The 27,972-nt window shown below is 42.5% G+C and overlaps 1 protein-coding gene across 1 annotated transcript in view; it reads left to right on the top strand.

The window, feature by feature from the left end:
- Positions 1 to 6,057: 6,057 nt before the first annotated feature.
- The window catches only part of CBFA2T2 (CBFA2/RUNX1 partner transcriptional co-repressor 2), a 57,333-nt gene continuing 35,418 nt past the window's right edge, over positions 6,058 to 27,972 (top strand). The window contains exon 1 of the mRNA XM_040981632.1: positions 6,058 to 7,083. The gene's annotated coding sequence lies outside the window, so the exon portion shown is untranslated. The remainder of the gene's footprint in view (positions 7,084 to 27,972) is intronic.

The raw sequence follows: 27,972 nt of genomic DNA, 5'->3' as shown, positions 1-27,972 counted from the left end.
AAATTCTTTGCTGGTGTTTCACACAGGTGGCAGGGGCGGAAGGGCTGGAGACATGAACCCCTGCCTTCCCAGGCACGTTAGCAGGAAGCTGTGTTAGAAGCACATCAGCTGGACTTGAGCTGGTTCTCAGGTGTGGTTTACCTGCATCAATGCTGGCCATTTAACCCACTGTGCCACAATACAGGCTTTTTCAATTTGAAAAGCAGTGATGGGGTTGGGGAGAGACAGAAAGAGAGAGAGAGATCCATCCACTGGCTCAGAGAGAGAGAGATTCCATCCACTGGCTTACTCTCATAAATGGCCATAATGCCGGGACAGGGCTGGGCTGGGCTGGGCTGAGGTAGGCCATTCTGATGGCATGAGCCTGCAACTCATTCCAGTCTCCCACATAGGTAGTCTATGCCTTAGTGCTTGAGCCATCTGCCACAGCTTTGATATTGAGATTGTAAGTGGCATCCTAACCCCATGACTCTGGCCCCTAATCTGCCTTGCTTTGGCTCCAGCCCCTGTGGCTATAAATACTATACTGTTCTGGATTACTGTAATTCAACTCTTTTTTTCCTTAAGATTTATTTATTTTTATTTGAAAGGCAGAATTAGAGGGAGAAAAGGGGAGATAGAGTCTTCCGTCTGCTGTTTCACTCGCTAAATGGCCACTAAGACGGATAGGATAGACTTACCCAGTTTGTAGCCAGGAGTCTGGAACATCTTTCCGGTTTTCCACCTTGGTATAGGTGTGCAAGCACATGAGCATCAGCACGGAGCTGGATCTGAAGTGAAACAGCCTGGACATAGGTTGCTACTCCACAGCTCTCTCTCCCCCCCAGTAGTGTTACTTCTTCTTCTTCCTCTTTTTTTTTAAATAATAGATTTTATTTTTTATAATGTTTACATAATTGAGAAGGATACACACCCATGTGGACCAGCGATCAGAGTAGGAAGGAAAAGTAGATGAATCAACTGCTTCCAGTCTCCTTTGTTCTTCCTGTATGTGGGGAGAGGAGAGTCCAAACACATCAGTCCCAATGTCATTGCAGGGTTTTCGATGTGCAGTGTATTTTGATGGTACTGCTTAAATGGGTTTGATAGTTGAGATGCTGTTGATTTTGCTGCTCCGAGGTTGAGGAATTCTTCCAAGGTCCATTTACTGACCTTGGAAGTCTCCTTTTGCCCAGAGACTTGCTGTCAGTGCTCAGGAATCCATCAGTGATTCAGAAGTAGAGATGCATACTGCAATGTATCTTCATTATACAGTTTCTCTACTGCATTCTGTTTCAAAGTTGTTATGGATAGTCTAGATTCTTTGCTCTTTCAGGTAAATTTTTTGGATCAGGGGCCTGGCAACGTGGCCTAGCAGCTAAAGTCCTCACCTTGAACGCTCTGGGATCCCATATGAGCATATGAGCTCTGGTTCTTTTTTTTTTTTTTTTTTAAAGATGTATTTATTTATTGGAAAGTCAGATATACAGAGAGAAGGAGAGACAGGAAGATCTTCCGTCCGATGATTCACTCCCCAAATGAGTGCAACGGCCAATGCTATGCCGGTCCGAAGCCAGGAGCCAGGAACCTCTTCAAAGGTTTATTTCAAAGGTACAGAGAGAGAAATATCTTCCATTTGGTTCACTCTAAATGGTTACAGCAGGGCTGCCCAAAGTTAAGATCTTCGGTCTCCCACATGGATGACAGGGCCCAATTTAGTCACCTTCCACTGCTTTCTCGGGCATTTCTCAGCACAGAGCTGGATCAGAATTGGAGCAGAAGGGACTCAAATAGGTGCCACCAGAAGACAGCAGCATGACCAGCAGTAGCTTTACCCACTATGGCACCTTAAAAGCTAATCATCGGGCCCGGCGCAATGGCGCAGTGGTTAAGGTCCTCACCTTGCATGCCTGGGATCCCATATGGGTGCCGGTTCTAATCCCGGCGGCCCCACTTCTCATCCAGCTCCCTACTTATGGCCTGGGAAAGCAGTTGAGGACGGCCCAAAGCTTTGGGACCCTGCACCCACGTGGGAGACCCGGAAGAGGTTCCTGGTTCCCAGCTTCGGATCGGCATAGCATCGGCCATTGCGCTTACTTGGGGAGTGAATCATCGGACGGAAGATTTTCCTCTCTGTCTCTCCTCCTCGCTGCATATCTGCCTTTCCAATAAAAATAAAATAAATCTTTAAAAAAAAAGCTAATCATGAGCTAAATTAATGTTACAGGTGAAATATGTATACGCAAAGTTCATACCAATTGAAAATTTCATTTCGTTTTTGAAGAATGGCCAGGGCAACATTAAGTTGCTGCCTACAGCACTGCTATCCCATATAGGCACTGGCTCCAGTCACTGTTAAAACGCCTGGAAAAGTAGCAAAGATGCACCAACTCCTTGAGCCCCTGCTCTTATATGGGAGACGTGGAAGAAGCTCCTCACTTTGGCTTGGCCCAGCTGTGCTCGCTGCAGCCATGGGAGGAATAGATCAGCAGATGGAAGATCTCTCTGTAACTTTGGCTTTCAAATAAACGAACTAGATCTTGAAGAGGAGAGGAGAGAAGTGGGGAGGGGAGGAGAGCAGAGGGAAAGGAAAGGGAGAAAAGAGAAGGAAAAGAGAAAAATGCCTGCAATGGACTGGGTTTTACAGCCTTCATCACTCACTCTTTTTAAAAATTGTTAAAGAACGACAACAACAAAATCACAGAGACCAGCACTTGGCACAGGGACTAAGACACCCCATATGGGAGCTCCTGGATCGAGCCCAGCTCCTTAGCTTGTCATCCAGCGTCCTGCTGATGCACACGCTGGGGGCAGCAGGTGAAGCTCAAGGACTTCCGCGCCTGCCACCTACTTGGGAGACCTGAACTGAATTCTGACTTAGCGCAATCCTATTTATTACGGATTTTCTTTGGGAAGTAAGTCAGTGAATGGAAATCTCTCTGTGTTTACATCAGTCTCTGTTTCTGGACACTTCAAATAAAATGAAAATGAAACCATATTTTTCCTATTATAAACTCACTGTAAATCTTATGGGAAAAGAGAAAGTTTCTTTTTTTTTTTAATTTATTTATTTTTATTGGAAAGTCAGATAAAGATAGGAGACAAAGAAGATCTTCTGTCCGTTGATTCACTTCCAAAGCAGCCGCAATGGCTGGAGCTGAGCTGATCCAAACCCAGGAGCCAGAAACCTCCTCCAGGTCTCCCATGCAGGTTCAGGGTCCCAAGGCTTTGGGCCGTCCTGGACTGCCTTCCCAGGCCACAAGCAGGAAGCTGGATGGGAACTGGAGCTGCCGGGATTAGAACCGGCGACCATATGGGATCAAGGCGAGGACTTTAGCCACTAGGCCACGCAGCCAGGCCTCTAGTTTTTAATTTTTTTTATTGATTTATTTTTATCAGGAAGTCAGATATACAGAAGAGAAGAGACAGAGGAGATCTTCTGTACTCCCCCAAGTGGCCGCAACAGCTGTAGCTGAGCCAATCTGAAGCCAGGAGCCAGGACCCTCTTCCTCGTCTCCCATTCGGGTGCAGGACCTCTAGGCTTTGGGTCATCCTTGACTGCTTTCACAGGCCACAAGCAGGGAGCTGGATGGGAAGCAAGAATGCCAGGATTAGAACCAGCATCCAAATGGGATCCCGGTGAGTGCAAGGTGAGGACTTTAGCCACTAGGCTACCGTGCCAGGCCCTCAGGGTGGTAGACTTCACTAGGATGTGAAGAAATGAGCAGAGGATAGGAGAACCAGCCTTGGGCAAAAGTCCTGAGGTAAGAGCAGGGCTTCAGGATTCACACAAGGATGAGAACAGTGCAGTGGCTGGAGCTAGGAAAGTAATAGGTTGAGCTCAGAGTTCAACAGGAAAGCAACAGAAAGGGGAACACAGGGGCCTGGTGCTTGCTGTAGCAGCATGTAAAGCCTATGGCGCAGGAAGCCATACGGGCATCAACTGGAGACCCAGCTGCTTGCTTTCTTTTTTTTTAAGACTTATTTATTTTTATTACAAGGTCAGATATACAGAGAGGTGGAGAGTCAGAGAGAAAGATCTGTCCGTTGATTCACTCTCCAGGTGGCCACAACAGCCAGAGTTGAGCCGATCTGCAGCCAGGAACCTGAAGCCTCTTCTGGGTCTGCTGTGTGGGTGCAGGGACCCAAAGGATTGGGCCTCCCTCGACTGCTTTCCCAGGCCATAAGCAGGGAGCTGGATGGGAAGTAGAACAGCCAGGATATGAACCAGTGCCTGTGTGGGATGTTATCATATCCAAGGTGAGGACTTTAGCCACTATGCCATCTCATCAGGACTGCTACATGCCTGAATGAATTGTTTAAGGTTTTTCCTTTCTTCTTCTTGGGTTGTGGCTCTCAGGTTTGGCCTGGCCCAGCCCAGGCTGTTGTGGGTCTTTGGAGAATGATCCACATTCTCCAGTACATATCTTTCTTCATTTTCTCTCTGCCTTCCAAAAATGAGAAAAAGAAAAAGCAAAAAACAAAAGAACACAACTGATAGGAGAAACACCTGCCTCTCCAAGGTGTGAAAGGTTACTTATAGTTATAAATGGTTGATGTGCTGAAACAGTCCATTTGAAGCGCACATTGCATTTGTGTCTTTTCTTCCCCCTCCTTTAATGTTTAGGTTCTCGTCTGATCTCCCCCTTTCTTTTTCGGAAAGTCAAAGAGAAACAGAAACTGAATGCTATCCATTGGTTCACTCCCCAGATGTAACAGACAGATCTGGCTCACTTGAAGCCAGGAGCCCAGAACTCAATCCTAGCTTTCCAAGTGGCTTGTGTCTGCTGTCTGATGACTGACCGATATTAAGATTTTGGTAGATAGCTTCCTGCAGAGTGATTGACCCCGGGCAACTGACAGTAGTATCCATTTTCCTACATGAATATACAGTATAATGCTCTTGTTGTGGCTCCAGGTGCTGCCACTTAACTTTGTGACTTTCTGTCCAAAGTTGTAGCATCGGGCCCAGCGCGGTGGCGCAAGTGGTTAAGGTCCCGCCTTGCACGCCTGGGATTCCATATGGGCGCTGGTTCTAATCCCAGCGGCCCCACTTCCCATCCAGCTCCCTGCGTGTGGCCCAGGAGAGCAGTCGAGGACGGCCCAAAGCTTTGGGACCCTGCACCCGCGTGGGAGACCCGGAAGAGGCTCCTGGCTTCGGATCGGCATAGCATCGGCCGTTGCGCTCACTTGGGGAGTGAATCATCGGACGGAAGATCTTCCTCTCTGTCTCTTCTCTCTGTATATCCGCCTTTCCAATAAAAATAAAAATAAATCTTTTAAAAAAAAAGTTGTAGCATCATGTTAATAACACCTACCTTATAGACCCTGTAATATATGATCTTTGTCCTAGTTCCAGGAAATCACAGTTTTGACGGTGTATCATCATGTTGTTCTCAACCAGTTGTTCTTATTCCTACCATTGCTACTGAGCTGAGCTAAAAATGTGAAACGGATTCTAGTTACCCTAGACGGAAATAATTTTCCTTTCAGTGTTCAATAACTTGCTTGGTTTGTATACATGGGAATTTCTTCATAGATCATAGAATAAAATGTATTCACTTAAAGTGACATATTTTTAAAAATGGGTATGTCCCAAGTAGTATCTTCACTGTTGTATCAAATGCCCCTGCCTCCCCTAAATGATTTTTAAAATGTGCCTTCACAAGAGGTTGACAAAAGTGTACAGAAACAGCTAATGGCTTCTTCACCCAGTTTACCCCAAGGGTAACTATATTTAGTATCCCTTAAATTTACTTATTTTTTGTTTGAAAGGCAGATTTGCAGAGAGACAGATCCTTCGTCTACTGGTTCACACACAATAGTAGGAGCTGGGCCCATGGGAAGTCTAGAGCCTGAAGCTTCCTGCAGGTCTCCTGTGTGGGTGCAGAGGCCCAGCAGGGAGCTGGATTGGAAGTGAGACAGCTCAGACTCAAATCAGCACTCCATATGGGATGCTGACACTGCAGACCGAAGCTTATCTTAGTGTGCCATAGCACCAATGTCCTAATATTCATTTTATTCCTCAGAAATTGGTCAGGGTATTATATGGCAGTTCTTGGAGTTATAAAGAATTTAACTTGCACACTTCTCTCTTCCCTGGATTCTCTCAATAATTATCTCCAAAACATGATTTTTATTTTTGATGTTCTTTATTGAAACTTACTCTTTAAAAGTTAAACATTATTTCTCATTTGTATGTTTATTTTAAGGCATGTTTTGCACTGTGGCATCATCTTTCATTTATAATCTTTACAGCACCAAACCACATTGCCTGCATTGTGGTATTTTAGTCATGTGCCAGTTTAGCAGTGTTACAAGGTTTGGATCTGAAAGGCTGTGTGTGTGTGTTTTAGATACATTTCTGTTTATACTTCCCCAAATGAATTTGTCTAATTATGTGTTCAGACCAGATTTTTAATAATATGGCTTAAGAAGGAATTTGCCATGTGAGATTTAAAATTAGGTCAAAGAGCAAAAGCTGTTGAACGATAGCAAAAAGCAGATAATATGTAGGGTTCTAAATGGTAATTGATGAACATTTGAATGTTCCTAAAAACGGGAGTCTCTGTTGTCTTTGCATGTTACTCCACTAGGGACTTACACAGATAGGTTTTGCACAATATCCTTGCTGTTTATTGTCAGCCATAAACAAATTACACATATTTAACAAGTTAATGTCAGATTGGCCAGGAGCCACTGGGAGGTGTGTACTTAGTGACATCAGCTGGCAAAGCGCCCTGGTAACAGGGAGGGTTAGAGGGGTAGTAGAAAGAGAGGAAGCAGCAGGAAGAGCGTGCAAGAGACACGGGAGAGACTGACTGTGTCTGGGGATTCTGGCAAGGTGAAGAGCTGCTCTGTTTGGCAGGACCTTCCCATCTGGGATCCATCTGTGTTTCCCTGGAATGGGAGAGGCAGCTCAAGTCAGTGAGAAATCGCAGATGTGAGAGAGCTGACACATGTCCAGCTCATGAAAGCAGGAGGAAGGCTGGTCTTGGATTGGGCTTTGAAGATCAGGAGGAGAGAAAGAAGAGGTTTTTAACGTTTATTTTAAATAAATTTGGTGTAATAAGAATCTGGATTGTTATAATCTGGGCATACTGGGTAAGTACATCTAATTTAGTTTTGGGAGATAAACTGCACAATCCTTTTGGTTTTACTTATGTCCAAGTATTATGATGTGAATGCTTCTTCATTTTTTAAAAATATTTAATGTTTAGCCTTTATCTTATTGCTTCATTTTGTTCTTGTTTATATCTCATTTTTCAGTTGCCACCTTTCTGTTTGTGAATGCTAAGCTTTTTGAAATGAAAACTTTAGTAGTTAATATTTAGAATATGGATTCTGTAAGTAGAAAATACGTCTTGCAGCTATTTCTGTAAGGCACTTCACATTGTATCCTTCTGTGTTGTTTTGAGGGAATCCTTGTCTTCATTATGCATAATAGAAAAAGGCAGTATTGAGGAAATGCTTCAGAGAACACTTCTTTCAGTTGTCAAGCTTTATTTCAATGCAATCAAATTACAACCTGAAGAGATTGCAGTAAAACTAATAACATCTCTTTATTTTAGATATACGTAGCCCTTTTTCTATCATTGCATCTTATTCCTGTGCTGTTTTCTGTCTTCTTCCTACTTACAAATAAATAACATTGATAATTTTGATTTTAATTCTGAGTTTGGAGTAGTTTTGAGAAGCAGTAAATTCACACGTGTAGCTGCTGTGTTCTCTATTTTTAATTTGTGATACAAGTTTTAGCTATTTTCTGTAAGTTGTATTCATATTTTTGAATTGCCCCCTCCCCAAGTCCAGATACATCTGGGAAGAAAATGAGTTAGGAGTTCTACTTACTGTATAGCCTTTTTCTTTTTTTTAAACAGTTCTTTGGCCTCAAGCAAGCTGCTGTTCTATTTGAGTCTCTGTTTTGTTTAATTCCTGACCCATGTTGGTATTGGGGAAATTTGTCTGTTATACAGAAGGCCTATAGCTTAATTTTAAAAATTCCTAGATGTACATTTTTCTGATACAGCAAGTTCCTGCACTTTGTATATTGGAGGTCAGCTCTAAGCTCATAATAGGTGTTGTCTGTATCTCTGGTTTTCAGGGTGTATTTCTTACTGTATCTACCTTTCTAATCTGTTACAAATGTTATGTACCATCTTTTTCAAGTCCTATTACAGATTATAGTTTTTTTTTTATTAATAAAATTTATTTTGACATTCTTTACATAGTTAGTTAGAGTAAGAAGGTTCAAGGGCTACAGGAAAGTGGATAATACTAGTATGTTTTCCATATTGTTACCTTCCTGTTTAAAGTGGGGTATTAAGGGAGAAGGCCCACCCAATTTCCCACCCTCCCCAGGTCCCGGATGTAGGGCATGCTCTGAGGTTCTTGCTCAAGTGGTTTTGATATTGCCACAGTTATGAATCGCTGTCAATCTTGCCACTCCAAGCACTATGAGGTCTTTGAAAAATCCGCTGATTGACATAGTCCATCATAGCTGAGATGGTTTTGAAGGATTGTAGGTATTGTAACTCAAATAAGCACATATATATCGGAGCAGAAGAACTTTTAAAAAGCAGAGAGTCAGGAGTGAGGTCCTAGTGTGTGGCTTTGTGACAGCACTGTTTATATCATCCTTCACCGTGCAAATGCAACTTTAAAAGCCTCTGTTCTTTATTTTTAAAGTTTATTTCTATTTAAATTTTAGTGACTTTTGATAGATTCAGATTGCTTGTATTTTTTTAGAGTTCTTAACCTTTACATGTCTGCCAGATGATTATTTTAAGGGTACAATCAGTACTTTCAGTTTCTTTAATTTTATTATCCAGATTTCTTGAGATGTAGGGCACTTTTCAAATTTACCTAATAAAGATTAGTAAAAAATTTTGGGTGCTCCTGTTGTGACAGGTGCATTGGTTAGCATCTTTCTGGATTGTCTGAGAGGACATAGTGTTTGTATTGAAATTACGTAGTTCTCTTTGAGTGCGCTGACACTTTTCGTTGCACCGGAGGCAACTTGAACCTGGGTCTCAGTGGCAGAGACTTAGAGCTGAAGTGTAGTGTATGCTGAGGTCTGCTGTGGAAGGCCTAGAGAGGGAATTTCATACCACCACTAGACTGTTGATTGCCAGAGGGACAGAAAACACAAGAAAGATTCCTATGCATTTTATGTGAAGATGCACCAACTGTGCTTTAAAGTGGCTGATTAAAATTCCTAACAATGTCAAACAGCTCTGGGCAGTAATTGCTTATGCCGAATTTCTAACCAAGGTATCTTTGAGCTGAATGCTGCTGGAGACCACGAAAGCATCCTGAAAAAGAGGAATGTCGTGAAAGGAGAAAACTTAGATTGGCTCCTAAAAGTGACCCAAAAACTTTTTCATGTTGAACTGAGGATGGATATTATGCAATAATTAATAAAGTGGAGAGGAGGCTAAAGATATTTAAATGGAGTCTTTCTAACAAAGTACTTTGGGGTTTTAAATGAATTAATTTTATCCGTGTGGAGCTGGAGGATTGAGCCAGTCAGTTAATCGATGGTTATTTCAAGGCTGCTCCGTGCTGAAGGTGCTAGAGGTATTCAGTGGTCTCTGGTGATGACCTAGGGGCAATGTTAGGATACAATAGGATCTTTTTGCCCCAACAATTATTTTACTTGAAAAGTTAGAGTTGCACAGGGAGAAAAACAGAAATTGGGTTCACTCCCCAATGGCTAGAGCTGGGCCAGCTTGAATCTGGGAGTCAGATGCTTCTTCCAGGTTTTGCACATGGGTGCAGGGCCCAAAGGACTTGGGCCATCCTCTGCTAATTTACCAGCCCGCAAGCAGTTAGCTGGATTGGGAGTAGAGCAACCAGGACCCGAACCAGGTCCATGTGGGATGCTGGTGCTGGGAGATGGAGGATTAGCTTATTATGATACCATGCTTGCCCCACAGTACAATCTTAAAGATAATTTATTTAATCATTTATTATTTTGTAGAAGGAGGGATAATAGAGTGGTGAACAGTCTGCTTGACTTAGTTTAGTGCCCTAGTTGATGGCTAAACTTGAATTAAAATTGTGTGGAGCTCTCATGACATTGATTTTACAAACCAACCTACCTTCCTTCCTTCCTTTTTTTTTTTTTTTTAAAGTGATTTTTTTGAAAGAGTTACGGAGAGAGGGAGAGAGACCTTCCATGTGCTGGTTCATTCCCAAATGGCTGGGTCTCTCTTGTGTTTAGCAGAGGTACAAACACTTGGGGCATATTCTGCCGCAGAGAGCTAGGTGTATAAAAAGTGGGGTATCCGGTACATCAGCATACCCAAATGGTACATGGATACTGTGTACAGCATCACAGGCGGGGGCTTGACTTGTTTGCCCCGATGCTTTCTCCATACTTTTTGATTACCTGTTTAATGTGATAATATGGCAAGGGATAAAGAAGGTACACACTCATAGAGGATAAAAAATGCAAGTATATGTGAATATATACAAGTGATTAAGTCCTGGATAAAGTACCAGTTAACTTGAGAGAAATAGGAATCTTCATGGAGGTGGTTAACATTTGATCCAAGGAGGGTGTGTGATAGTCTAGCAGCTAAAGTCCTCACCTTGTATGCTTCAGGATCCCATATGGACACCGGTTCTAATCCCAGCAGCCCTGCTTCCCATCCAGCTCCCTGCTTGTGGCCTGGGAAAGCAGTCGAGGACTGGAAGAAGCTCCTGGCTCCTGGCTCCTGGCTCCGGCTTGGCTGAGCTCCGGCTGTTGAAGCTTCTTGGGGAATGAATCAGCAGATGAGGATCTTCCTGTCTGTCTCTCCTCCTCTCTGAATATCTGGCTTTCCAATTAAAAAAAAAAATAACTGAATCTTAAAAAAAGAATTGGCTTTGATACAAATATAGGTGGCAGAGAGAGTTTGGACTCCTAGTGTTTGGAAGGAGCATTGTGAATGGATAGAAAGGTTCACTTTTTGTTGACCTCAATGCCTTGTGGTCAATACAGTTATCCAATATTCGCATCTGCTGTGTTTTTGAAGTATGCCTAATTGCTGCTAGAGCAGTGATTTGCTTCAGAAATACTAAGCTATACACTTTAAATATCCCCCCCCTCCCTTTTAAGTTTTGATTTACATACCAGGAAGCTCTAATTTATAATATTTCCACTATGATGCAGTGTGTATGGGTTGTTTAATTTTTTAGGTTAAAGTCAGTAAATAAAGGAATTAGTAACCTTTTATAACTGTTTGTTGTATTCTCATTCACTGATGGGCTTTCCAAACAGTATTTAACTTTTAAGCACTATGTAGTGACACAGATTTATGCTGGAGAATTTAAGATACATATGGATTTACTTTCCTAAAGCATACCAAAACCAGCAAAGCAACTCTTGTGCTTTGTTTAAAGAAATAGCTAGTGAAAATCCTGTTACTCTTCAGTCCTTAGCAGCAAGTCAGAAATCTCTGGCAAGGTGGAGTGGTGTAATCTTGTACAGAATATGTTTGTTTATATGAGGACGATCTGCACATGTCTGTCATGGAGCTCTGCAGAAAATAATTTTGTTCTGGAGTTAGGACAGGTGGCAGAAAAACAGAAATTGTTGTGTGTGGGCGTTAGTATTAGGTTATGTAGTCAGGAGCTAATTTATTTATTTGCTTATTTGTCTGTTAGAAAGATTTACAAAGAGAAGAAGAGATAGAGAGGAATATTTCCACCTGCTGGTTCACTTCCCAAATGGCTGCAACTACCGGAGCTGAGCTGATCCGAAGCCAGGAGCCAAGAGCCTCTTCTAGGTCTCCCACACTAGTGTAGGGTCCCAAGACCCTGGGCCGCCCTTACTGCTTTCCCGGGTCACAAACCAGGGAGCTGGAAGGGAAATGGAGTATCTGGGACATGAATATGGGATCGTGGTGGATTCAAGGCAAGGACTTTAGCCACTGGGCTACCATGCTGGTCCCAGTCAAGAGCTAATTTAACTTTGACCTGTAATCCTCAGTTTTCTCAGCTACCAAATGGGAATAAAGATGGGCTGTTTGGATTTAATTAGGAAATAACAGGAATCATACTTACCTCAGTAAGATTTCCCTGTCCATGCATTTTTTTTTTTTTAGTTCCTCGAAAACAGCAAAGTCACTTTACAATGCGTTTACTGCATATTTTTGACATGTCTTGCATCTGAGTGATACAAAACCAATTCTGCTTCCTTAACTAATTCTTAGTCATGGGAGAACGGTGCGTGTAGAGAATTCAGGAGCCTTTAAAAACTCAAACCTGTTGCTGTGTGGCAAGCTGTTAATGTTTAGGGACCTTGCATTACTCACCCTGCTGGAAGAACTGGGGGCTGGGCCGCTCTGAGGGTGACAGATGTGCCCTCTGCTGCCGGCGGGCGCGTGCCGGCTCAGTCCCTCTGCACCCAGCACCAGGTGCAGCCATTGTTCTGGCTGGTCTCTCTTCATCCGGCCTCGTCTGTTACTCTGCTTCTTCTAGCTCATTGTTTCTGTAGGAAATTAGCATTAAAAACCCATCTGAAACCCCCATGTCCCTCAACTGCAGGTGACTGTTATTGGCCCCAGCTGCCACCCTTGCGCTTGATTACTTCCATATGGGTCTGTGCAAGGAGGTAGTAGCCATTTATTGATTTCCACCACAACCCCCACCTCTATTACTCAAACTATAATACCCTGAAATCTATTAGACCCCCAATAGGCTGAATAGCTCAGTTGGCATTACAACTGTGATGAACGTTTTACAAGCAAAACTAATTACACCCTGTCTCTCCCCCTTCACCACCTTCCACCTAAATATTAAATGCAGAATACCAGAGTGTCATAAGTAGAATAGTAAATCTTGTGAATGTCTGAAGATGGATCTTTTTCTGAGAGTAAAGCTTTTAGACTTTGGATGGGCTTTTATGGAAAATTCTAGTCATTGTTTTAAATATTTCATACTATACCCATAATATCTCAGCAAATCATGCCCAGGAGGTCCTTTGGGTGGGGATGGGAGGAACAGAAATGTTTTATTCCTTGCCTTTTTGGCTTACTGAATTTAATCTGAAAGAGCAATATGTTGGGAAAGGGGCCTAGTTTACAGTTGAATTACGTTTTGTGGGAAAAGCTTAATGCCACCAACATTAATTAAATTCTAGTTTTTTATTCTGCACAAGTACTGCCACTTTTTAGAGTAAGTATCACAATAGGAAAGTCACTATCTTAGACTTACTTTCTTCATTGATGAACAAAAGTTAAATGTTCCATTTTGATTACTGTTTTAAATCAAGATTATAAACCGGCAATTTTAGTACTCAGCCTAAAACCCTAAATAATTATAATAGACCTTAGTTGTTATTAACTTCTGATGTATTGTATTGTGACCACGAAGAGTATCTGGCAGGTGGCTTTTGCCAGTGAAAGCCCAGAAAAATCAAGGGGGGAGGTAACTGGCTGGGATACCAAGCCTTTAGTGGACCAACACATTTTTAATGTATACAATTTTCAATTATTTAGCAATTGGGACATTAAGAATAACAATTCCAATTTTTAAGGTTGTCTTAGTGCTTATATCATTAGTAACTTTGGAACATTAGGCTCTTCCTATTGAAGAGATGTTTTTTTCTTCTCCTTTCTGTTCTGCTCTTTCTCTCTTTTAGAGGAATAGGCACAGACAAAGAAATCTTCCATTCACTGGTTCAATCTCCAGATGGATATAATGGCCTAGATGGCCAAAACGAAAAGCTTCATCCAAGTCTCCCACAAGGATGGTAGGGGCCTAAATTCTTGGGCCATCTTCTGCTGTTTCCCAGGCCATTAACAGGGAGCTGGATTCGGGGTGGAGCAGCTAAGACTTGAACTGGTGTTCATATAGAACAGCAGTGTCTCAGGCAGAGGCTTAACACTGTGCCCCCAATGCTGGCCCCTGTTCTGTTCCTTTTGGAGATTCTAGAACTTGGAAAACCCCCACCAACCAACGTTTTCTGTGACAGTTCCTCTTAAAGGTAAACCAACGAGTTTGCGCTTATAAACTTTTGAAATATTTGAAGAGGCTTTTTTTTTTTTTAAGTTCTGTTCAGTTCTTCTTCTTTTTTTTTTAAGTGGAAAATCAAAGTTACAGAGAAGAGAGACAGAAAGATCTTCCATCCACTAGTTCACTCTCCAAATGGCTGCAGCAGACAGAGCCAAGCCAGTCCAAAGCTAGGAGCCAGGAGCTTCCTCCAGGTCTCCTATGTGGGTGCAAAGTCTCAAAGTTTTGGGTCATCCTGCTCTGCTCTCCCAGGCCACAGGCAGCAAGCTGGATGGAAAGTAGAAGATCCCGGACACGAACACGAAATACTTCTACGAAAGTAGAAGATCCCAGCACCTGTATGGGATGTCTGCACTTGCAAGCTGAGGCCTAGCCCATTGAGCCACTACAGTCTAGCATGAAACTAGTTTTCTGTTAATCACTTCTTCTTCTTCTTTTTTTTTAATATTTATTTTTATTGCAAAGTCAGATATACAGAGAGAAGGAGAGACAGAGAGAAAGCTCTTTTGTCCGATGATTCACTCCCCAAGTGACTGCTACGGCCAGTGCTGCGCCAGTCCAAAGCCAGGAGGCAGGAGCCACCTCCAGGTCTCCCACGTGGGTGCAGGGTCCCAAGGCTTTGGGCCGTCCTTGACTGCTTTTCCAGGCCACAAGCAGGGAGCTGGAAGGGAAATGGAGCTGCCAGGATTAGAACTGGTACCCATATGGGATCCTGGCGTGTTCAGGGCGAGGATTTTAGCCAGTAGGCCACCATGCCAGGCCCATGTTGATCACTTAAAATGGTAAACAAGTACTATACTATTCTTGGGGGCTAATGTGATGCAAGTGACAATGGTTTTTCTTCCTACCTTTCTTAAATAAGAAGTATGGTTTTCACAAGTAAAGTATTCTTCTCTTCCCCAAATAGACTGTGGTAAATAGCCATGTGTGTTCTGGTTCTCTAAATAGCGTTTGTGGTGGAGACCCTTGCAGGGCTGGACTGCAGGCACAGGAGCAAGTGAGGGAGCTAGCAGCAGTTTGGGGGGCACTGGCTCTGCAGGTTGGCCTTGCAATTACACTGGGGTCCCTGGGGGCCTCCCTTGCCCAGCCCACTCACATGTTTTCCAGTATGTCTAGTGCTTGGGAGAAAGGCGGCTTGATGGGATTGATCTTCTGTAAGTGTTCTTTTCTGTTTTTGCTTTGGACAATGAATAAAATTTCCTATCACCAAGTCTTAAATTCTGGTTTAAGGAGGAGCAACAGCGCTAGTGAATTGTCAAGAAAATTCTGGGATTTTTTGTTTTTTTGGGGGTGATTGGATGTTTTTAGAATATTTATCTTTAATGGAAAGTTAGATTTACAGAAAGAAAGAGAGACAGAAAGATCTTCCTTCCATTGGTTCACTCCCCAAGTAGCTGCAACACTGGATAGGCTGGAGCTGAGCCTGTCCAGAGCCAGGAGCCTCTTCCAGGTCTCCTATGCAGGTGCAGGGTCTCAAGGCTTTGGGCCGCCCTTTCCTTGCTACAAGCAGAAAGCTGGATGGGAAGTGGAGCAGCCGGGATATGAAACCAGCTCCCATGTGGGATCCCAGGTGTGCAAGGCGAAGTAGCCACTAGGCTATTGCGCCGTACCCATGGGCGGGGGGAGGGTTTCCATTTTTAATTGCTTTAAATATAAGGCCTTTCTTTCATCCTTTCCTTGTTTGTTTTTAATGTGCCATTTTTTATATGTTGTGTTAATAAATCAATCTGTACTTATAACTGGACAAATGAGATTTATTTGAAAGGCGGAGTGACAGAGTATGAAAAAGAGAAATCTTCCCATCCATTGGTTCACTTCCCAAATGGCTGCAACAGACAGGTCTGGGCTATGCCAAACCCAGAGCCAAGAGCTCTGTCTGGGGCCCGGCGCGGTGGCGCAAGTGGTTAAAGGTCCTCGCCTTGCACGCCCAGGATCCCATATGGGCGCCGGTTCTAATCCCGGCAGCCCCGCTTCCCTTCCAGCTCCCTGCCTGTGGCCCGGGAAAGCAGCAGAGGACGGCCCAAGGCTTTGGGACCCTGCACCCGCGTGGGAGACCCGGAAGAGGCTCTTGGCTTCGGATCGGCATAGCATTGGCCCATTGCGCTCACTTGGGGAGTGAATCATCGGATGGAAGATCTTCCTCTCTGTCTCTCCTCTCTGTATATCCGCCTTTCCAATGAAAAAATAATAAAAATAAATCTTAAAAAAAAAAAAAAGAGCTCTGTCTGGTCTCCCATGTGGATGGCAGGCAGGGGCTTACGGACTTGGGCCATCTTCCACTTCCTTCTCAGGCGCATTAGAAGGACACTGAATTGCAGGCAGAGCAGCCAGGACTCCATTCAGCACTCTGTTGTGGGATGCTAGAATTGCAGCCTTGAGAACAATAGGTAATTTTAAATGTAGACAGTTCTTTTCCATTATTTAGATGTTTTCTCTCTCTCCCTCTCCTTTCCCTGCCTCTCTTTCTCTCCTTTCTTTCTTGCTCCTGCTTCCTGACTCCTGGCTTTGGATTGGCCCAGTTCCCACCTTTGTGACCATTTGGGAAGTAATTAGTGGATGAAAGACCTCTGTCTCATGTTCTATCTGTAAATCTGCATTAAAAATATAATTTTTAAAAATTAGACAGATTTTACAGAGAGCAGGAGAGAGACAGATCTTCCATGTGCTGGTTATTCCCCGAATGGTCACAACAGCCAGAGCTGAGAGGTGATGATTTTGAGAATGCAAGGAGATGATGGATGTTAAGTTCTCAGCTCCCTGGGTAGCCTGTATTTCTCTCACCTTCTAGGGTAAATATTATGATGAAGGTGGAGGGTGATAGCCCTTTTGGGGCATCAGCCCGACTATACAGTGCGTTTTTATCTTTTTGAACACAGGCACAAATGTCACCAAATGATTGGCCAAAGAATTTTGGTGAGAGGTTTAAGTGAATACAGTTCCTTTACCATTTAATATCATCAGTACTTCTTTTGAGATGCATACAGTAAAATAAATTTAGAGGAACCTTTAAAAACAGGCAGAGAGGATCATGCTGATCCTCAGTGTTGCATTAACCTCAGTTCATTTTAGTTGAAACAAAGTAGTTACTTCTGCTGCCATCATGGGGTTAGAAAACGAATACCCAAGGAGAAGAAAAGGCTTTTCAGGTTGATATAATAAATCAAGGAAAATTGCCCTTTGGAGAGATGATAATCAGTCCAGTTCTTTGTATCTGAATGAGAGCCTGGAGAGAGTAGAGAGCAAAATCCTCACAGTGTGAGGTTGGGACAAGCACCGTTTCCATGCAGGTGGAGCTAGCATTGGAGCTGCTTATATACATGGCACCGTAGATGCCTGGGTAAAGTCTCAGCGCTCTCCACTTCCAGTCTAGCTTCCTGCTAATGCTCCTGGAAAACAGTGATGATGGCTTGAGTATTTGAATCCCTACTATCAGTGTGGTGGTCCTTGTAGAGTTCTTGACTTTTTTTAGCTTGTTCTGGCCCTAGCTTATTATGGGCATTTGACGAGTGAACTAACAGATGGAAGATCTGCGTGTGTTTCCGTGTGTGTCCCTGTTACTCTGCCTTACAAATAGATAAATATATAAATCAATAATAGACTTCATCCTGTAGGTAATAGAATTAAACATGCTGCAGATAATTATATTTTTAGGCAGCAAAGTAGTTTGACTTTATTTTGCCAAGAAACTTTTGTTTTAAATATTCTTTTATATTAAAATTTTTATCTTTCTATTTATTTTTATTTGAAAGGCAGTTAGAGAGAGCTCAGCTCTTCCATCTGCTGATTCACTCCTTAGATGGCCAGAATGGCCGGAGCTGATGCAAAACTAGTAGCCTCTTCCATATCTCCCATGTGGATGCAGGGACTCAAGGTATTTGGGCCAAGGAACTGGAGTATCCAGGATACAAACTGGCACCTGTATGGGATGCCACAACCTGAAGGTGAAGGATTAGCCTGTTGATCCATGGCGCTGGCTGGCTGTTCCTTTTAAATAATGTGGCCAGTAGAGTACTTTCACAGAAAGATGGGGTGGGCATGTGACACAGCAAATGAAGACTGTGCTTGAGATGCCCACAGCCCAGGGTGGCAGCCTGGATTCAGGTCTGAGTTCCTGACTCCAGCTTTCTGCTCGTGTGGACCCCAGGAGGTATTTGAATATTTAAGTCCCTTCCCTTGTCTAGGAGACTCAGTGAAATATATCCTGTCTCTCTGTATCTCAAAGTGAAAATAAAATACAATAAAAATTATACTACAAAGGAGATCATAAGGTATTTTGTATTTTATGAGACATTTGGAAGTAGCAAAATAATTTCTAAAACATTTCTTGTGACTTCATTTTCATTTTCTATCTAGAATGAGAAAGGAAATTCTGGGCTTCTGATTAAATTAACAGGCCATATGGCGTTTGCAAAGGGAGATGCCTGTACGAGGTAGCTATGCTATTTTCTCTTCCAGGATATGATATTTTACCTGATGGTAGTGTTCTGAAACTTTTCATTTTCAGTCAACAGTGTATGAAGCAATCATTCTAGTCTGTTCTTTAAAAATAGATATCTGATTACTTCTATATATTTGATGTGTCATTTCTCCTATTTTTGAAGATTTATTTTATGTTTATTAGGCAGATTTTACAGAGGGAAGAAGAAAGATCTTCAGCCCACTGGTTCAGTCCTTAAATGGCTGCAGTGGCCGGAGCTGAACCAATCCAAAGCCAGGAACCAGGAGCTTTTTCCAGGTCTCATGTGAGTGCAGGGTCCCAAGGCTCTTGGCCATCTTCTATGACTTTCCCAGGCCACAAGCAGGGAGCTGGATGGGAAGCAGGGCTGCCTGGATTAGAACCAGCACCCACATGGGATCCTGGCACGTTTAAGGCCAAGACTTCAGCCGCTAGGCTACCATACCGGGCCAAAATTAATTTCTTGAGCCATTTCTGACACTTCCCATATCTGCATTAGCAGGAGACTGGAGTCGGGTTCCATAGCCTGGCATCAAACTTAGACACACTGACACAGGACATAGTTGTAACTACAAGGTTATTATTTTTCAGTGTTTCAGTTGGTGTCACCTTTTGTATGGTGCTTAACCCTGTCATTATGCTAATACAGTGCCACCTGTTTTCACATCATTGCATACATAGTAAGTTTTTTTCTTTTTATTTATTTGAAATGGAAAGAGAGAATGCTTTCACTGTAAAATGCCTACAATCAACCAGATCTGGGGCAGTCAAAGGCCTGAACTCTATCCAGATGTCACATGCTTGGGTGGCAGAGACTGTTAAGTACTTGGGCCTCACTTGCTGCCCTTCAAGGTGTAGATTAACAGGAAGCTGGAATGAAAGTGGAGCTAAGTGTTGGACTCAGGCTCTGTGTATGAGATCCAGGTATCTTATGCAGCATCTTAGTTACTGTGCCATAATGTCTGCCCTAGAAAATAGATTTTGATCAGCTGTCCCAGATTGAAGAAATTATGCCTCAGTAATTTGATAATAGTTCATACAGCTGCAGGATTCCTTGGCAGCTTTTGGAGTTTTTGCCTTAATAGAAAAGGTGTGGGGCCACTGTTGTGAAATAGAGGATAAAGCTACTGCCAGTGATGTCAGCATCCCACATGAGTGCTGGTTGATGTTCCCTTTGCTCTACTTCTGATCCAAATTCCTGATGATGTGCCTGGGAAAGCAGCAGAGGGTGGCCCATCATTTTGGCCACTGTACCCGCATTAGACCCAGATGAAGCTCATGGCTTAGGTTTGATGCAGCCTCTGCTGTTTCAGCATTTGAGTTAACTGGTAATGAAATCTCTGAAGATGGGAACAGTTCTTTCTTCTCCGTTACTCTGATTTTCAAATAAATGAAATAAATCCTTAAAAAAAAAAAAAGCAGAGGAGATATAAAAGCCTTTCCTTGCCGTGTTGCAGTTAGTTGCCTGAAAGGAGAACTTATGCCATGTACTAGGTGTACTGGGAGCTGGGGCTATACGGAAGCAAAGAGCTCAGGGAGCTCATCCAGAAGCAGACACGGTGTCTCAGACAACACTGTCAAGGCAGCTCTTAGCAACTGTGAGGGTGCCCTTGTTCTGAGGCAGACATTAGAAGGGAGGATGAATGAAGAGATGTTGGAGTTGAATCTAAATTAGAGGTTCCTAAAGTGCCCATTTTATTGGCATTCTGACTGTTTAGTGTCTTTGGATGGTCCCCTCTTAATGTCACCATAGATGTTAGAGCTTGTTTTGATGGCAGCCATGCTGCCAAAGTGCCCATCTACCTTCCACTTAGGTTGTTTGGATTCAGTCCCTGCTGTACTATAGCCTTACATTTGCATTGTGCTTTTAATTTCCAAAGCCTTTAGGTCTTATAACAGCCTCCTGGGGATAGGAAATAAAAGCCAGGTGGTAGGGTTTTTGTTTTTGTTTTCCCCTCTATTTTAATAGAGATAAAAATTTAGCTATCAATATCCTGTGGGCATTTTAGTTTCCAGATAAGAAAGTCTTTTTCTATTGCTTGACTCCAGAAGGTGCTGTCTAACAGGAAGACCTTTTCTCATTCACTGAATACATCCCTGGAAGCTGATTGACGCAGCCATGGGGAGGGCTACATCCCTGACCCAGTCATGGTGCCAGCAGCTCGGCCTCTCCAGGCTGCAGCTGCAGCTTTTTGCTACAACATAATCCATTTTTTTTCTTCTCACATTTGTGAAGAATCACAGAATTCAAGAAGAGTATAGGTCAAGTCACTTAGCATATCGGTGTGCTTTATTGCTGGGATTGTATAAATTGTCCATAGTTGGTCCTTTTCTCAGTTTGTTTATTGTCACATGTAGTCCATCTTCCTTATACCAATTTTAGTTTGATACCACAATAAGATTAAACTATGATAATAGATGAATTGAGTGGGTGCTTGTTGTATCACTGAATGTTTGCCAAAGATTTATTTTCTAGCTGGTTTTATCTTGGCACTACTGTATGTTCTACATTTACCTTCATGTATTTGCAGAGACAGACTGGACCTGTGAGAGAATGTAAAGAGACTGAGTTAGAACTAGTGATAACGCATACACTTCATTGAATCATGGAATCTGTTGTTTCAGCCTCACTCAATTTAGGTTTCTGTTGCTGAAGTTGGGGTTCTCCAGTAAAGCTGTTGCCTCTCTTAGCTGATGTCACTGAGCATGATTGATTTCCGGTTGAATCAAGTGATAAAGAAGCATGTTCTCTCATTTTCTTCCCCTTTATGGTTAGTTAATTTAGTATTTGCATCTAATTAAAATTTTTCCACATTCATGAGATTTTGAGGTTTTCTAGGATAATCTGGATATGATTGATCTAATCTTCGTTGAGTTTGGTTTCCTTGGGGGGTTGTTATTTTAAAAACGTTCCCTTCCTCCAAATGTTAACACATTGAGATGTCAGTCTCAACAAATAGAGAATTTGAATGTAAAATTTAAAAATGGAAACAAGGCTTTTTGAAATTTGTTTTTGAAAAACTGTAATCAAGCTAATGTTAATTTAAATTTTTAAAAAAGATTTTAAGTTTTTTATTGGAAAATCAGATTTAGAGTGAAGGAGAGGCAGAGAGGAAGATCTTCCATCCATTGATTCACTCCCCAAGTAGCCACAGTGACCAGAGTTGAGCCAAGACGAAGCCAGGAGCCAGGGGCTTCTTCCAGGTCTCCCACATGGGTGCAGGGTCCCAAGGCTTTGAGCCATCCCTCTGCTGCTTTCCTAGGCCACAAGCAGGGAGCTGGAAGGGAAGTAGAGCAGTTGGGATACAAAACCACTCCCATTTGGGATCCTGACACATGCAAAGTGAGAATTTTAGCCACTAGGCTATTACGCCAGGCCCTAATTTAAATTTTAAAAAAAAAAATTGAGAGGTAGACAGAGTGAGAGAGAGCAGAAGACAGTGCCTGGGGACGCACTGCACAGCTCACATGTGGGCGGTAGGAGCTGCTGTCTCCCAGGGTCTGCATTAGCACCAAGTGGGACTTAGATATTCTAATGTGGGATGTGATCATTTTAAATGTTAATCAAAATGTCTGCCCTAAAGTAATGAACTTGTGCTTGTACCCATTGGTCGCTGCTTTTCTGTTAGAGTTTTCAGTGTTTTGTCCATATTGCAAGGATGTTGAATTGCTATATTCTGTTATGTCCTGAGGCTGACACAACCTTCTCCTTGCAGTGATTACAGCTGTCATCCACAAGGGCCAAACACATGGCATTAGAGTGTATTTCCAGATGTCATTCTCTCTGTTTGGATAATGTAGGGCTTAAGAAGGGCATTTGGTCTTGAATAGGAGAAAAAAAAATGTTACTTTGGCATTAGACCAACCTGGCATCATTCCCACATCTGCTATTGATTAGAAGTGAATGCTGGTCAGTCAGGATGCAGGACTGCCAGTCTGATTACCAAGCTCAGCCTTCAGGGTGAAATACTACAGGAAATCTGGAAGATGGCATCAACTGCCATACAGAATGTCTGAGAGATCCTTTCAAGACTGTTGTGCAGAAGTTCATGTTCACAGCCGAGTGCTTTCCACGAGCTGGGAAAATGATTGTAAAGCAGAGCAGTGGAGCGAGTGGTGGGATCCTTTACAATACTTTTAGGCACATACAGGGAGAATAAAACGCACAGCTGTGTTTCAATCCCATTTTAAAAGTAATTATCTACATGTTTCACCCATCCTCTAATAGTACATTTGAAACAGTTATATTTACCAGAGTTCCTGCTCATCTCGTACAAGCATTATCTCATTTCTGTACTATTGCATTTCATATAAGTGGCATCATAGTGTACTCTTGCATCTTCTTTGTTTTTGAATTTCCTAAATGTAAATTACTAGTATGAATTACTAGCGTACTTTTTTTTTTACTTAATTATTTTTATTGGAAAGTCAGATGTACAGAGATGAAGATTTTCCACCCGTTGATTCACTCCCCAAGTGACTGCAACGGCTGGTGCTGTGCCAATCGCAGCCAAGAGCCAGGAGCTTCTTTCATTTCTCCCACGTGGGTGCAGGGTCCCAGGGCTTTGGGCCGTCCTCGACTGTTTTCGCAGGGCACAAGCAGGGAGCTGGATGGGAAGTTGGGCAGCTGGGATACAAACCAGCACCCACATAAAATCCTGGCGCGTGCAAGGCGAGGACTTTAGCCACAAGGCTATTATCGTGCCGGGCTCGCTAGTGTACTTGTGTTTAATGTTTTATTTAGACACTAATGTTTTCTTTATCTTTTGATGAACATTTGGTTGTTTCTAGTTTGAGGTTAAGAATAAGATCAGTGTAAATATCCCTGTAGTGATCTTCATGCATATACACTGTGGTTTCTCCTGGGCTGGACTTCACTCATGATTGTTTAGATGTGTGCTTAACTTAATAGGATACTGCTAAAGAATTCTCCAAAAGTGATTGTACCTTTCACAGTTCCACCAGCAATACATGATTTTTGAGTGTTCCCCATTCTCCTTAAGATTTAATGTTTATAATTTTTAGTTATTTTAATGAGTGTCACATAGTAATCCATTGTGCTTTTAATGTGTGCTTCAGTGATGACTACTGATGTTAACCACATGTATTTAAGAGCTTCATTGTATTTCATCTAGGTAATACCTGTTTCATTTCCTACTCATTTGCAAATAATAGGTTATTTTGTGTTTGTTGTTGTTATTTTTATTACCATTCTTTTATTTGTTTGTTTGTTTGTTTGTTTTTATTGTAAAGTCTGATATGCAGAGAGAGGAGGAGAGAAAAAGTGGATGATCTTCTGTCCCATGATTCACTCCCCAAGTGAGCACAACGGCTGGAACTGAGCCCATCTGAAACCAGAAGCCAGAGCTTCTTAACAGGTCCCCTATGTGAAAGCAGGGTCCTAAGGCTATTGGCCATGCTCTGCTGCTTTCCCAGGCCTCAGGCAGGGAGCTAGAAGGGAAGTGGAGCAGCCAGAACACGAATTGGCTCTTAGTGGATGCTGATGCTTGAAGGTAAGGGATTAGCCAGTCGAATTGTTACATCAATCCCAAATTTTAATTTTTAAAAAAATTTATTTATGTATTTGAAAGGCAGTGTTAGAGCACTAGAACTAGAGATCTTCCATCTACTGGATCAATCCTCATGGCTACAATGACCAGGAGCCAGGAGCTCACAACAGCATCTCCTGTTTGGGTACACGTGGACCATCTTCCACTGTTGTCCCAGCACATTAGCAGGGAGCTAGATTAGAAGTGAGGCTAGGGCTGGACTGTATGCTTTGTAGATGCTTGCAAGGAAAGAATCTCAACTGAATTTAAACTGCGGTAATGCAACAAGGTGAAAGAATCCACCATGGAATGGGGCGGGTTTTGGGGAGGGGAGGTAGGAATCCCAGTGCCTATAAAACTGTGTCACATAATGCAATGTAATCAATTAAAAAAAAAATGATTTGAAAAAAAAAAGTGAGGTTAGGACTGCTGCCTATTTGGGATGCCCATGCCTGGGGAAATGGCTTTACCTGTTTTGCCATAGCACCAACTCCCTGAGAACTTAGTCTTTCTCATATGAATTGTAGGGTCCTCACTACTTGAGCCATCACCTGCTGTTTCCCTGGGTCCACGTTGGTAAGAAGCTCCAATTGGGAGCAGAAGTGGCAACTGAACCAAAGCATTCCAATGTGAGATAGATGTATCCCAAGCAGGGTAGTAACCACTCTAGCAAATGTCCACCCGAGGCTGACATAGCGGCAGAGTAGGAGAAGCCCCACCTGCTCTCCTGATGTACTGTTTGGGCCCTGACTCATGTCCTGGCTGCCCTACTTCCAGTCCAACTGACTGGATATGGCTTTCAAGTTTCTAATGACCTGGGAGAAGCACTGGAAGATATCCCTAGTATTTGGGCCCCTACTACCCACATGGGAGACCTGGGTGAGATTCTTGGCTCCTGGCTTTGGTCTAGCCCTGCTCTGGCCCTTGGCCATCTGGGGAGTGAGCTGGCAGATGGAAAATCTCTCTTGTCTTTGCTCTCAGTCTCTGTAATTCTTTGAAATAAAAAGACCAAAAAATATAAATAAATAAATAAATAAATAAATAAATAAATAAATAAATAAAGCCCTCTCCCCTCCCCCATCCAGTCTTGGTTGGTTAATCAGTGTGTGTGCAGTACTGGTGTACAGATAATTTCTTATAGACATTTTGGTTTATACCTGTAATGGTATACCTGTGATTCAGATTCAGTTTTCCCCTGCTTTTTGTTTTGCTTTGTTGAAATCTCAGAGAACCAGAGGTGTTAGTGTATATTTTAAAACTCACATTTGGTAGTGGTACAAACAGCTGTCACACTGAATAATTGTCACAGCGTCATAAGGATTTCTGTTGCTCACTAATCTGTAGCTATAAATCTGGGTTTTAACTACATGCGATTGGTAAAAATTAGTCCTGGCAAGAGTTTATGCTCTATAGACCATCTGTTCCCTGTTTTCAAACCCAGAATAAAAAGTTAGCTTTAAAGTTTTGCAAGCCAGTGAGCTAAGAGGTATGCTTGGAAGGTGAGCTGGGTGAAGCCTTAAAAGGTAACTTGGGATTTTACATGTGAGCACTCCTGGATTTGGTTGCAAAAGCCCGAGTGTATGTGGAATCACTGTTCATGTAAGAGAAAGAAATCTTTTCAGCTAGTTTTGGTTGTCGGCCGTGATCCAGAAAAGGCCCTGAAATGATATAATGGTTAGCTGTGCTTTGTTTTTTCTTAATTCTGGTAAATATGGCCTGTTTGGTGTGTTCCCTTTCTCAGAGGGTTGCAATTGCAGCTTCATTTGTGTGTATGAAGGCCATGTTAACCTTTGAATGAGGTTTCACATTGCTTCTCAGCCTTTTGGCCAAGATGAAGTGGATGAGGTTTTGCAAAATGAATCATCATTCTTACTTCTTGAGTTGGAAATGACAGACAGTATGTGTTACTTTTTGTTAAAACCCTCTTCTTTCCTCATATTCTTTTCTAGGTTTTATTAATACATGTACACACTTTTCCCAAGAATATACCTTATTCATTATATCAAGACCTATTCTGTGTGTGTGTACACATGTTACATCAATGGAAAAGTGACCCAGAATGTCTTATTTTCATTACTATTGATACTATTATTTTTATTAAAATGTGTTAGCAGCCAGCTGTAATAATTTGGGAAGTTAATTGTTTGGTGATTACTATTCAATTTTTCTAGCCACATAGTAAATGACCTTTTTAAAAAGTAGCTTGAGTTTTTTTAAGATTTATTTTATTCTTTTTTTTTTATTTTTTTTTTTTAAAGATTTATTTTTATTATTTTTTCATTGGAAAGGCGGATATACAGAGAGGAGAGACAGAGAGGAAGATCTTCCGTCCGATGATTCACTCCCCAAGTGAGCGCAACGGGCCGATACCATGCCGATCCGAAGCCAGGAGCCTCTTCCGGGTCTCCCACGCGGGTGCAGGTTCCCAAAGCCTTGGGCTGTCCTCGACTGCTTTCCCAGGCCACAGGCAGGGAGCTGGAAGGGAAGCGGGGCTGCCGGGATTAGAACCGGCGCCCATATGGGATCCCGGGCGTGCAAGGCGAGGACCTTTAACCACTTGCGCCACCGCGCCGGGCCCGATTTATTTTATTCTTATTGAAAAGTCAGATATACAGAGAGAAAGAGACCAGGAGGAAGATCTTCTGTCTGTTGATTCAGTCCCTAAGCAGCTGCAATAGTGGGAGCTGAGCCAATCCAAAGCCTGGAGTCTGGAGCCTGGAGCCTCTTGCGGGTCCCCCACGCAGGTGAGGGTCCCAAGGTTTTGGGCCATCCACAACTGCCTTTGCAGGCGACAGCATGGAACTGGATGGGAAGTGGGGCCACCAGGATTAGATCCTGGTGCATGCAAGGCAAGGACCTTAGCCACTAGGCTACCATGCCGGGCCCCCACAGTGTGGTTTTGACAGGTTAACTGAGATGCCTGTGGCCAGTCAACCGGGTTAGTGAGACAGTTACCTGGAACAGTTGGTTTCATGTGAGGTCATGGTTTTTATCCATCTGTGCTGCTCATGTGGAGGCCTAGAGCCTCAGGCCTAGACCTCATACCTTGGTTTTTCTATCGTAACTTGCTGTTTCTCAAATACACTGTCTCATTGCTCTCTCTGCACTGACTACGTGTCAAAATTCTGGTTTTCAAAATGAGGTCAGTATAATTCCTTCCTGCTGTCCATGTTAGGACTGCTTGGCTGTGCAGTTAGAATCTAACGATGCCATTGAAAAGCAGAGTTAGTGAAAAATCAAGCAAAAAATATTTTATAATCCGTGTTGCAAAAGAATTCCATGAAATTGGTATTTACCAGTGATCCCTACCATAGCATCAATTCCATTTTTGTTCCTTTTCGTACTGTGACTGTATATGTCAATTTTTTAATAAAGAATTGCAATCATACCACATACGCAGCTTTTGTAGGCAGCTTCTCCACCACCTACGTTTATATTGCACACATTTCCCCGAGTGTTAACTGACCTTCATGATTACAATTTTTAATGCCTTCACAGTTCTCACTGACATGCTATTTTACCATTTAATTAACCATTCCTTTATGGGATAAATTGCTTATTGCTTTGAGTTGTTTTCTTAGATAACAATGAAGCAGTATGTTTTACTTTTTAAGAAATTTTTTTTTGCCTCCACTAATTGAATGTAGGCATTTCAAAATGCAATTATTTTTTAGCATTTTTTTCCCTCAAGTATTGAATAGTAATCAAATACTGGAACTAATGGAAGTGAATATAGCATGTAGACTGTCTTGAAATCCTTATGATCTGCACTAGAAATGCATTACTGTTTTCTGCCAGAATCCTATTTTATGACGCTCTGGCACTTCTTGGTTCCCTGCCACCCATGTACGAGACGCAGATGTAGTTTTAGGGCACTGATTTTGACTTGGCTCTACCTTCCTCTTCTTGTTCTGCCTTGAAAGGCAGAGTTAGAGAGAAGGAGAGACATCTGCTGGTTTACTTGTCAAATGGCTGCAGCAGCTGGGA

Source organism: Ochotona curzoniae, unplaced genomic scaffold (genome assembly GCF_017591425.1).
Source record: "Ochotona curzoniae isolate NIBS_2020 unplaced genomic scaffold, NIBS_Ocur_1.0 contig_3520, whole genome shotgun sequence".
Taxonomy (NCBI): Eukaryota; Metazoa; Chordata; class Mammalia; order Lagomorpha; family Ochotonidae; genus Ochotona; species Ochotona curzoniae.
The sequence above is the reverse complement of the archived record's forward strand: the minus strand, read 5'-3'. Positions and strand labels throughout refer to the sequence as shown.